This window comes from Lissotriton vulgaris, chromosome 6 (genome assembly GCF_964263255.1).
Source record: "Lissotriton vulgaris chromosome 6, aLisVul1.2, whole genome shotgun sequence".
NCBI classification, from domain to species: domain Eukaryota; kingdom Metazoa; phylum Chordata; class Amphibia; order Caudata; family Salamandridae; genus Lissotriton; species Lissotriton vulgaris.
Genome location: NC_141694.1, coordinates 1334805454 through 1334815706, shown reverse-complemented (window position 1 = coordinate 1334815706; position 10253 = coordinate 1334805454).

Sequence of the window (10253 nt, the reverse complement as noted above, 5' to 3'; positions counted from 1 at the left end):
CTACATGCGGACATAAATGCCTATGTGCTCTATTTTGGCATGATAAAATGTTTTGACATGGGAGTAACAATTCACAACAAAATATCAAGAACCGTTCTCAGGAAATTGTGACTGACAAGATTGGCGTTTGAACAAAAAAACAGTACTTCATAATTTATTTGAAAATGAAATTTTTAAAGGTAAGACATTAACAACAATAATTGATTGCTAATTTAACTTACAAGTAACTACATAAAATACTAACATAAAATTGATAAGTCATGTCACAAAATAATCTAAACACATCTAAAAAACTTTGATAATTGTACCTAATGTAATGGAATTTATTATTTTGTATGATACTTTATTTTAAATCTGCTGTTGATGTAACAATAGAATCATTGTCACTCAATCCACAACTTCAAACTCAGACAGAGCTACAGTAAGATCCAAAAATGATTTTTGTTGACATTTTACTTTGATAAATTGTGATAAGTGGATTTGACATATGTTCACATCATGGCTTTAAACATTCAGCTGCATTTGAATACTATCATATTTTGTTGAACCAATGCATGTTTTGAAAAGAAAAGAAAAGTCATAATGTTTATCAATTGTATTGTAACAGGAGGACAAATAATGCAGAGCTACATAGTATGACATTTTATTCTCAAGAGAAGCTGATGCATGGGGCAAGTTTCTCCTAATTAAGAAGTGACATTCCAATACCAAATATGATTATAACTCTTGAGTACAGTTGATGATCTCATATCCACCATTCAACTGACGTATAGTATGTCCTTTGCATTTATTTTACACAAAGTAACATTTCATTTTCTCACCTGCCACATAAAATGCGCTTTTTTATTCAACAATAATCAGTGAAATAAATATTATGTGTACACACATCAAATTTGGATGTATGATGTTAACCAAATTCTTTAAAAAAATTGTATTATTACACTAGGAAAAAATTGAAATATTTTATTAGTATTCATTATCTAATTAATGAATAAATTTTCATGCCTGCTTTCGAAGAATCAACATGAGTTTTGAAGCATGGTATCTTCTTAGGTGCTGCATATTATTTGCAGATAATTCTTCGTATGACATTAAGATACCCCGACTGACAACATCAGCTGCCTAATAATTGAAGAAAAAAATATGCTGTTGTGTATCCATGGGAATGAATAATAGACAATTAATAAAGTTATTTATGTAAACTTACAGTGCAGACAAATACACCACAACTCTCACTGTCTGTCTGTTTCCATTGTATTGGGTATTCTATTTTCCACTGTTGAAGATCCCATATGTTCTTGAAAACATTACTGAATTATAAAAAACAACGGAACAATTCTGATAAATATACCACAGTGGTTATACTATTATTGTACAATTATTGATAATAATAATTTTACAGGTGTGCTGGTGATACTTACCAAAGGATGTTCATGTCATTAGCATCAATACTTTTATATTTGGCCAAGGAATCAAAAATTTGTATTATATGTGTTTTGCCATTAAAAATCTGCAAAAAATCAAGTGAAATATTGCTATACATCAAAACGTAATAATAAAAAAACAATACGATGTTTGTCGAATACTCATTCATTTATATATATATTTGCAAAGCCATTATATCAATAAGCGATGATTAAATAAAAAAAAACTAAAATGTACTAAAAAAAACATCAATGAGTTATTACTTCAATAAAGCATAGATTTTACTAACAAAGTTTAAAATGCACACCCCTGCAGTATAGAGGCTGTCCACTGACATGTGCAAAGGCTGAACAAAGTACATATCTTATTGTACCTATTCAAAAAAGATGTATGTGCTCATAACTTGCACTACAGCACCACTGTTCAAATACCAGATAGAATACTTTCTTTTTACACTCGAACTTTTATTGTGACTCAAATCTTTTTGATGTGTGTCACTTTGTGCACCCACAAATTCACTTTCTCAAAAAAGTGGTGTGCCAATGTGACTGCTTATGATGTTTATCAGTACAGATTTGAAAATCAGTTTACTTCGTAGTCTTACTGCTGCTTTTTCAATAACTCTTTAGATTTGAAATAATTCCAATGTAAATTTAACTTGGCATACCCAGAGAATAAAATGGTTTCCAGTTTCTGGTGAACTTCCGCCAACAACTCGAGGAAAAAAAACTATGCTGTCCCTGTGAATGTCCTACAAAATGAAAATAGAAAACAATGCTAAACAAATAATATTTTACACCCGCTTTACTGACCTAAAAAAGTCATATAGACATTAGGGGGCATATAACACACAGTGTCAAAGGGCACAATTGGCTTTTTGCACCTGCTTTGTTGTGAAGTTCTTCATGTTTCATGGAAACTATAGAAGCAGACCTCGCGGTAGATCAAAAAAAAGTCCATTTGGTGAAATGCTACACCAGTTAACTCACACTATACATGATATTGGATGTACCTCATTTCCTATGGGCATAGGCAAACACAATTTTGCTACCATGATTACTGGACCACCGTACATCCCATCAGACATAAAGGAGAAACATTTTCCGCTACCAATATGCACACATTATTCTAATTAGTCACCCATACATACAAAAATCTTCACTGACTAGTATACACTTACCCCAATGTCCGTATCACATTTCACACCACCAGTAGACAACTCAGCAGAGCCAACCTTTTGAACAACACTGGTACCCACATCTGAAGAACCAAAGTCACTTGCTTTACCTTCTTCGTTCTGGCTCCTAATCTACTTCACATGAGGCCTGCCAACTCCGTATTGTAATTTATATAGAAATACAAATTAAAGCTCTTCACATAGGCACCAGCCAGCCAGACCCACTTGCTCATATGCCCCAGTATACCATACTGGGTGAAATGTTGGTTTAAAAGTACACTTAACATGACATAAAACAACAGCGCATAGCATGAGTGACCAGACATTTTCCATTATCTTCGATTTCTTTAATTCAAACTGCTCATAAGTTAAAAATGTTTGCGATACATAATCGCCAATATGCTTGCGAGTTTGTTATCAACATAATGCTACTTTCATAAATTATAAAACATATACAAGATTTTTTTGGCAAAGGAATGATGAGCTTTTCTGGATTAATTCCTAAAAGATGATGGACAATGTCAACCTGGAATCTAAGAATAACATGGAAATTTGATTTACATATCTGAACCATTATGAAAAGATACTTACAGATCGTTAGAGATGCCCAACAGGTCAACAATTATATGAAGTTAATCAATTAATGAATCAATCGATAAGGGTGTTTCAATCCGGCAAATCACCCGTTAATGTCTCTATACTATGGAGTTGCTAGCTACTTTGCGGATAAAGCTCTCAGAAACACAGAGACAACAGAAGGAGTAAAACAGTGAAAAATAAGAGAACAGCATGAGAAAGCACTCAGAAAAATGGTTCAGTTGAAGGTAAAAGCAATTAAAAAAAGGCAAACATTGGGGTAATGTAAGGTAAAAGCAGTACAAATGATAGAAAGGCATGAAAAAGCACTCGGAACAATGAGGCAGAAGCAGAGTGGTGCAGCAGCATGGGTCTGCTTGCCCCAATCTACATTTAAAAGTATAAATGTTATACCACTTTTTATTCCGGTCGTACAATTATGAGATTTATGTGCAAATTTAGTCAATCCTTATCTCTATTGGCACATATTAGCTAAATAATTGATTGAAACTAGAGTAAAACTTAGTGATTCACATTAAATCCAAAATGCATTTATTTACCTGCTTCCTAGGATACTGTGATTACTGTTCTGCATGTGCATGCAATTATAAATATTACAAAATATTCATCATTAAAACGCATTAAATAATTTATGAAATTTTAAAAACACACTGAATCACTGTAAAACAATAAATTCTTTGTAAATAAGTTCTTCATAATGAAGTGTAAGCATTATAAAAAAATTAAAAAACAAAAGAGGACTTTGTTAATTTGTTATAAAAAACGGCAAGTAGCCTTTAATATTTATTTACCTTTAAGCTTGAGATGTTTTGCTTCACTTTTCCTAATTTTTCAAATTCTCTCCACCAAGAAACAAACTGGAAAGTTTCTATAATGTGATACTAAATATTGATAAAAAATATCATTGTTTGGAAATAATTGATATTTCCTTTTGTTTTATGGTACTCCTCAAATAAATCGCATGCTTGAAATAGACATTGATATATGCACATATGATGGGAGCACAAAAACACACCCAACTGTAAAATTTACAATAGATTATCTTATCTCATGTCATTAATTGAGCTTTCCAACAATATCTTATGAGATATGCTGTTTAGTGTTCATTTAATACATCATTCAATCTCAATCAATGGAGTTATATTTAATTACTAGCATTTATTGTATCTGACTCAAATACATGACATTTAAAGACACTGAACCAATCTCAAAAAAAATTACAATCAAGGGCTAAAGAAATAGAAGTCTAGAAAAATGTATTTCTTGTACAGACAAAAATGCTACTTAATTAGCAATTTCACACTTTTATATGTAACTTCGCATATCAAGTGTTTTTAACGTTACAAACATCTGTGTCTCCAAACTTCAGTATGAGCTACTTATGTTCAATGCAAATCTTACTGAGCTACTAATGTTATTAGTGCTGTAATATTGACCACATCAGACAAGATTTATATTTGTAGGAATGCCAGTCAAGACTGCTAGAAGTGATTACCGCAATGCATCAGCAAAGATTTTAGCAGTATTTATAAAAACATATTTTAGAATTTTTTCAACCATCCCCATGGGTCATACATAACAGCAAGAATGTAATGACCCTGTAACCAAAATAAGAAGACTACCTACGAATGCATGAGTTATTACTCAAATAATACCTTTTATTATGACATAGGATGTAGATTTTAAAAAGGAAAGTGCAAGATAAAGGGTATAGTGTTGCAAAAATAATTGGTTGTCTTTCAAATTATACTGGAGAGATGAGTGAAATTCACAAAACTTCACTCAAAACATTAGCTTTCCATCATGAATACACAGTTTTTAATACTGGTATATATGTATTGAAGCAACGAAACGAAAGCTTCAAATTTAGTAGGCTGTATTCCATACTGGAAAGCTAAATTACAAGTAGCTGGAGAGCCACCTCTAGCTCGCGAGCTACTTGTTGGAGAACATTGTCATAGCTTTTCATCATATATATATATCATGTGATCAAGGGGCTGAGGTCCCGAAACGCGTCATGGCGGCGTGTTCCGTGCACTAAGGATGAAATAAACCAACTTGCAAAACATCCACTTGGGTCCGGTTTCGTTATTTCCTTTGGAGTCTGACTTGGGGGATTTGGCGAAGTTCGTGGCATATATATATATATATATATATATATATTTTTTATATTAGGATTTTGTCTTACGTTTGTCTTAAGAATATCTTTTATGTGAAAATGTACCCCCTTGTATACTTGATAAATATTTTGAAAGTCACCTCAGAGTTCCATAACTTTGTAAACAAAATTTTCCTTTGGCATTGTTGCTCTATATTGTTATGGGACATCTTGGTGACTTGTAATACTTCTCTAATGTACGTCAACGTTAATATTATCCATTACCCCAGGACCCCGCAGACGCCAGCCCACCCGCCGGACCTACGACGCCGCCACCGTCAACGCACTCAACACCGGCCGACCCCCGGGATGCTACCGAGCCACCCCGAGACGAACCCACGGACCCTTCAGCTGCCACGCCTGCAAGTTCACCTGCATCCGGACCTGTCCCGCACCAACACCCGCCAAGCCGAACACCAGCAGCAACCACCTGAAGTGCATCCTCCTCAACACCCGCTCCGTCCACAGACACGCCATCGAACTCTGGAACCTCCTCGACACCACAGCCCCTGACGTCGCCTTCCTCACGGAAACCTGGATGAACGACTCCTCAGCGCCCGACATCGCCATCGCCATCCCGGAGGGCTACAAGATCACCCGAAGGGACCGCATCAACAACACAGGAGGAGGCATCGCCATCATCTACAGGGACACCATCCGCATCACGACCAACACCGACGACACCCTGACAACCGCCGAACACCTGCAATTCCAAATCCACACGGACCCCAAAACCGCCCTCAGAGGCACCCTGATCTACCAACCCCCGGGACCACGCACTCAATTCAGCGAGGACATCGCCGACTTTATCAGCCCGCATGCCCTCCCCTCCGCTGACTACATCCTCCTGGTAGATATCAACTTCCACCTGGAGAACAACAACGACCGCAACACCATCACCCTGCTCGCCAACCTCGCCAACCTCGGTCTCAAGCAGCTGGTGTCCACCCCCACCCACCTCGCCGGACACACACTCGACGCCGTCTTCTCATCCAGCAAAGACATCGCCTTCAGCCACGCCACCGGACTCCACTGGACGGACCACAGCTGCGTCCACTTCAGCTTCAGAAGGACCACAATCCACCACCACCAGCAACAGGTTGCACGAAGAAGCTGGAACAAGATCACAGCCGACCAGCTCGCCGCTTCCCTGAGCCAGCACCCCCCGCCAGCTCAGCGAACCCCAGCCAGGCCGCTGACAACCTCACGAAGTGGATCAGCAACTGCGCGGACGAACTCGCCCCACTGAGGACCCCGCCCAGCAGACCCGGCAGCAAGAACGCCCCATGGTTCACCGACGAACTCAAGAGCTCCAAGAAGAACTGCCGAGCCCTCGAGAAAGCCTGGAGAAGGGAACCAACACCGGACAACATGACCACCCTCAAGCTTGCCACCCGGAAGCACCACCAGCTGATCCGCGCCACCAAGAAAACTGCATTCAAGGACCGGCTGGACAACAACGCACACAACTACAAGGAACTCTTCAACATTGTGAAAGAGCTCTCCAACCCCAACGCCGGAAACAACGACATCACCCCATCGCAAGATCTCTGCAACTCCATCACCTCCTACTTCCACAACAAGATCGCGAACATACACAACAGCTTCAGCACTCAACCGACGCACGCCACGATCGAACCACCGCCCCCCACCACCACCCTCCGCGCCTGGACTCCGATCAGCACCGAAGACACCGTCCGCATGATGAACTCCATCCACTCCGGATCTCCAACCGACCCCTGCCCTCACCACGTCTTCAACAAAGCCGACGCTGTCATTGCACCCTACCTGCGGGACATCATCAACACATCCTTCGACACCGCCACCTTCCCGGAGAGCTGGAAACACGCCGAACTCAGCGCCCTACTCAATAAACCTACAGCGGACCCCACCGAACTCAAGAATTACCGGCCCATCTCGCTCCTCCCGTTTCCAGCCAAATTCATCGAAAAAAAACGTCAACAAACAGCTGGCCGCCTTCCTCGAGACGAATGGATCCCTCGACCCCTCACAGTCTGGCTTCCGAGCCAACCACAGCACCGAGACCGCCCTCATCGCTGCCACCGATGACATCCGAGCCCTGATGGACCACGGAGAAACAGCGGCCCTCATCCTCCTAGACCTCTCCGCGGCATTCGATACTGTCTGCCACCGCACCCTAGTGCAGCGCCTCAGCAACGTCGGAATCCAGGAGAAGGCACTGGAATGGATCATCTCCTTCCTCGACGGAAGAACGCAGAGAGTCCGTCTACTACCGTACAAGTCAGAGGCCACCAAAGTCATCTGCGGCGTCCCTCAAGGATCCTTGCTGAGCCCCACCCTCTTCAACGTCTACATGAGCCCCCTCGCGGCCATCGCACGCCAACACAACCTCAACATCGTCTCCTACGCTGACGACACCCAGCTGATCCTCTCCCTGACCAACGACCCCGCCGCCGCCAGAGCCAACCTTCACGAAGGGATGAACGACGTAGCCGAGTGGATGACGACCAGCCGCCTGAAACTGAACTCAGAAAAGACGGAAGTCCTCATCCTGGGCTCCTCGCCCTCCGCCTGGGACGACTCCTGGTGGCCCCCCGCCCTGGGCACCGCACCCAAACCGACAGACCACGCACGCAACCTGGGCTTCATCCTGGACTCCTCCTTCTCCATGACCAGACAAGTCAACGCCGTCTCCGCGTCCTGCTTTAACATCCTGCGCATGCTACGTAAGATCTTCTGGTGGATCCCCACCGAGACCAGGAAGACGGTCACCCAGGCCCTCGTCACCAGCCGTCTGGACTACGGCAACGCCCTCTACGCTGGAACCACCGCCAAGCTTCAGAAGAGACTCCAGCGGATCCAGAACGCCTCAGCCAGACTCATCCTCGACATTCCCCGACGCAGCCACATCTCCGGACATCTGAGAGACCTGCACTGGCTCCCCGTCAACAAGAGAATCACATTCCATCTCCTCACCCACGCACACAAAGCCCTACACGACCAAGGCCCGAGCTACCTCAACAACCACCTCAACTTCTACGCTCCCAAACGCCACCTCCGATCGACCAACCACGCCCTCGCCGCCGTCCCCCGCATCCGAAGAGCGACAACAGGAGGAAGGTCCTTCTCAAACCTGGCCGGCAAGACCTGGAACTACCTCCCTCCAGACCTGTGCATGACCCAAGACCACCTCTCCTTCAGGAAGAAGCTCAAGACCTAGTTGTTCGAGCAGTAGCAGCACCCTCCCCCACCCCCCAAGCGCCCTGAGACCCTCCAGGGTAAGTAGTGCGCTCTACAAATGTCTTGATTGATTGATTATATGTTCATTTGTTATTTTCGAAGTTTGCCATTACTATAGTGAAAAAAAATTGATGGTATGCACTTACATCTCTTTGCTCTGAAACTATTTGATAAATCCGTGCATTAAGAATCTAGGATGTAAAGATATTTCCATTAACATAATAGAATTTAAACTAATAAAGTTTCATTTTATCCATCATTAGCACAGTGTTTTGTACAATAGTTAAAAAAAGAATTCTTACATCATCAGTGAGCCAGTTTTCTGTTCCATCTTGTGTCTTCTGGCTGCGGTTCGTTGTAATGTTAATTGGACAAAGGCTCCTTAAACCCTTTAAATTTATTGGGTTGTTTCCTACAAGGGCTAATGTTTCTTCTTCATCCCCATCATCATTTAAAAGTGTCTTCAAAAATTCCTTTTGCAGAATAAATTCTTATAGTTAAATATTACATTTCAGGTAGGTTTTCAAAATGGTATTGCTAATGATAGTTATACCATCACATTTTTATTTAATTGTGTATTCGAGACATGATTTATTCGAATAAATATATGTTAAAATATACAGATACATAATCATATAAATGTTAATATACATGCAAACATACATGTATGAGTGAGGGTGTGTGTGTATACCAATATGGAAATATCTACCTGTTGATATCATGTTTTGAAATGCACATTTGGCGTTCGAAACACGTCATGGAGACATAACAGCAAAATAAATGCACTTTACAACTTGAAGTCTGTTCCATAATATTTTGGGATGATAAACACCGGATAATATATATAAATTTTATATATATATATATATATATATATATATATATATATATATATATATATATATATATATATATATATATATATATATATATATATATATATATATATATATATATATTTATTTTTCTTTTTATAACTATATATATAGACAGGTCTGTGCCTGTGTGCCCATCCCCTTTGGATTTTTGCTGGAGAAAAACTCACAATATCAGATTTTCCGTTATCACCACATTTAATACACTAACTTCAATTCTAATTTCTGAGTATGTCAGATGATTATGTCATTCAGAACATCTCCTTTTTTTTAAAGTTTTTATTGTTAACAAGCTGACAAGAAAGACATACATACATTGATACATGTATCAAAGGACATCGAGAAAAATATATTGTAAAACATATGAATAAATAATATAAAGGAAATGAGACAGTTCATGATTCATAATCAACCTATATAAATAAGTTTTGTTACACGTCCGAAAAGGTATCGCAGAGTTGAGCAGTGTTTACTCTGAAAAGGTTCCCCAATTTCTTTTATATTTAATCAATGACCGTGTTCCCCTTAGATTTGCTAGGGCTAGCTCCATGGCATGTATCTTGGTTGCTAGTGACCACCAGTCCCAAACCGTAGGTGGTTCCGTACAGCTCCAGGCTCTAGCCAGAGTTAATTTGGCACAGGACATGAGTATGGTAACTAGAGCAGATTGTGGAGATGACATGGGGTAAGAGTCTAGTAGAACGGAAGCAGCCGTAAAAGTAGGTAGCAAAATCTTCTACATTCTCAGTACATTCTGGATGTCCCCCCAAAAGGTCTTAAGTTTAGTGCAAGAAAACAA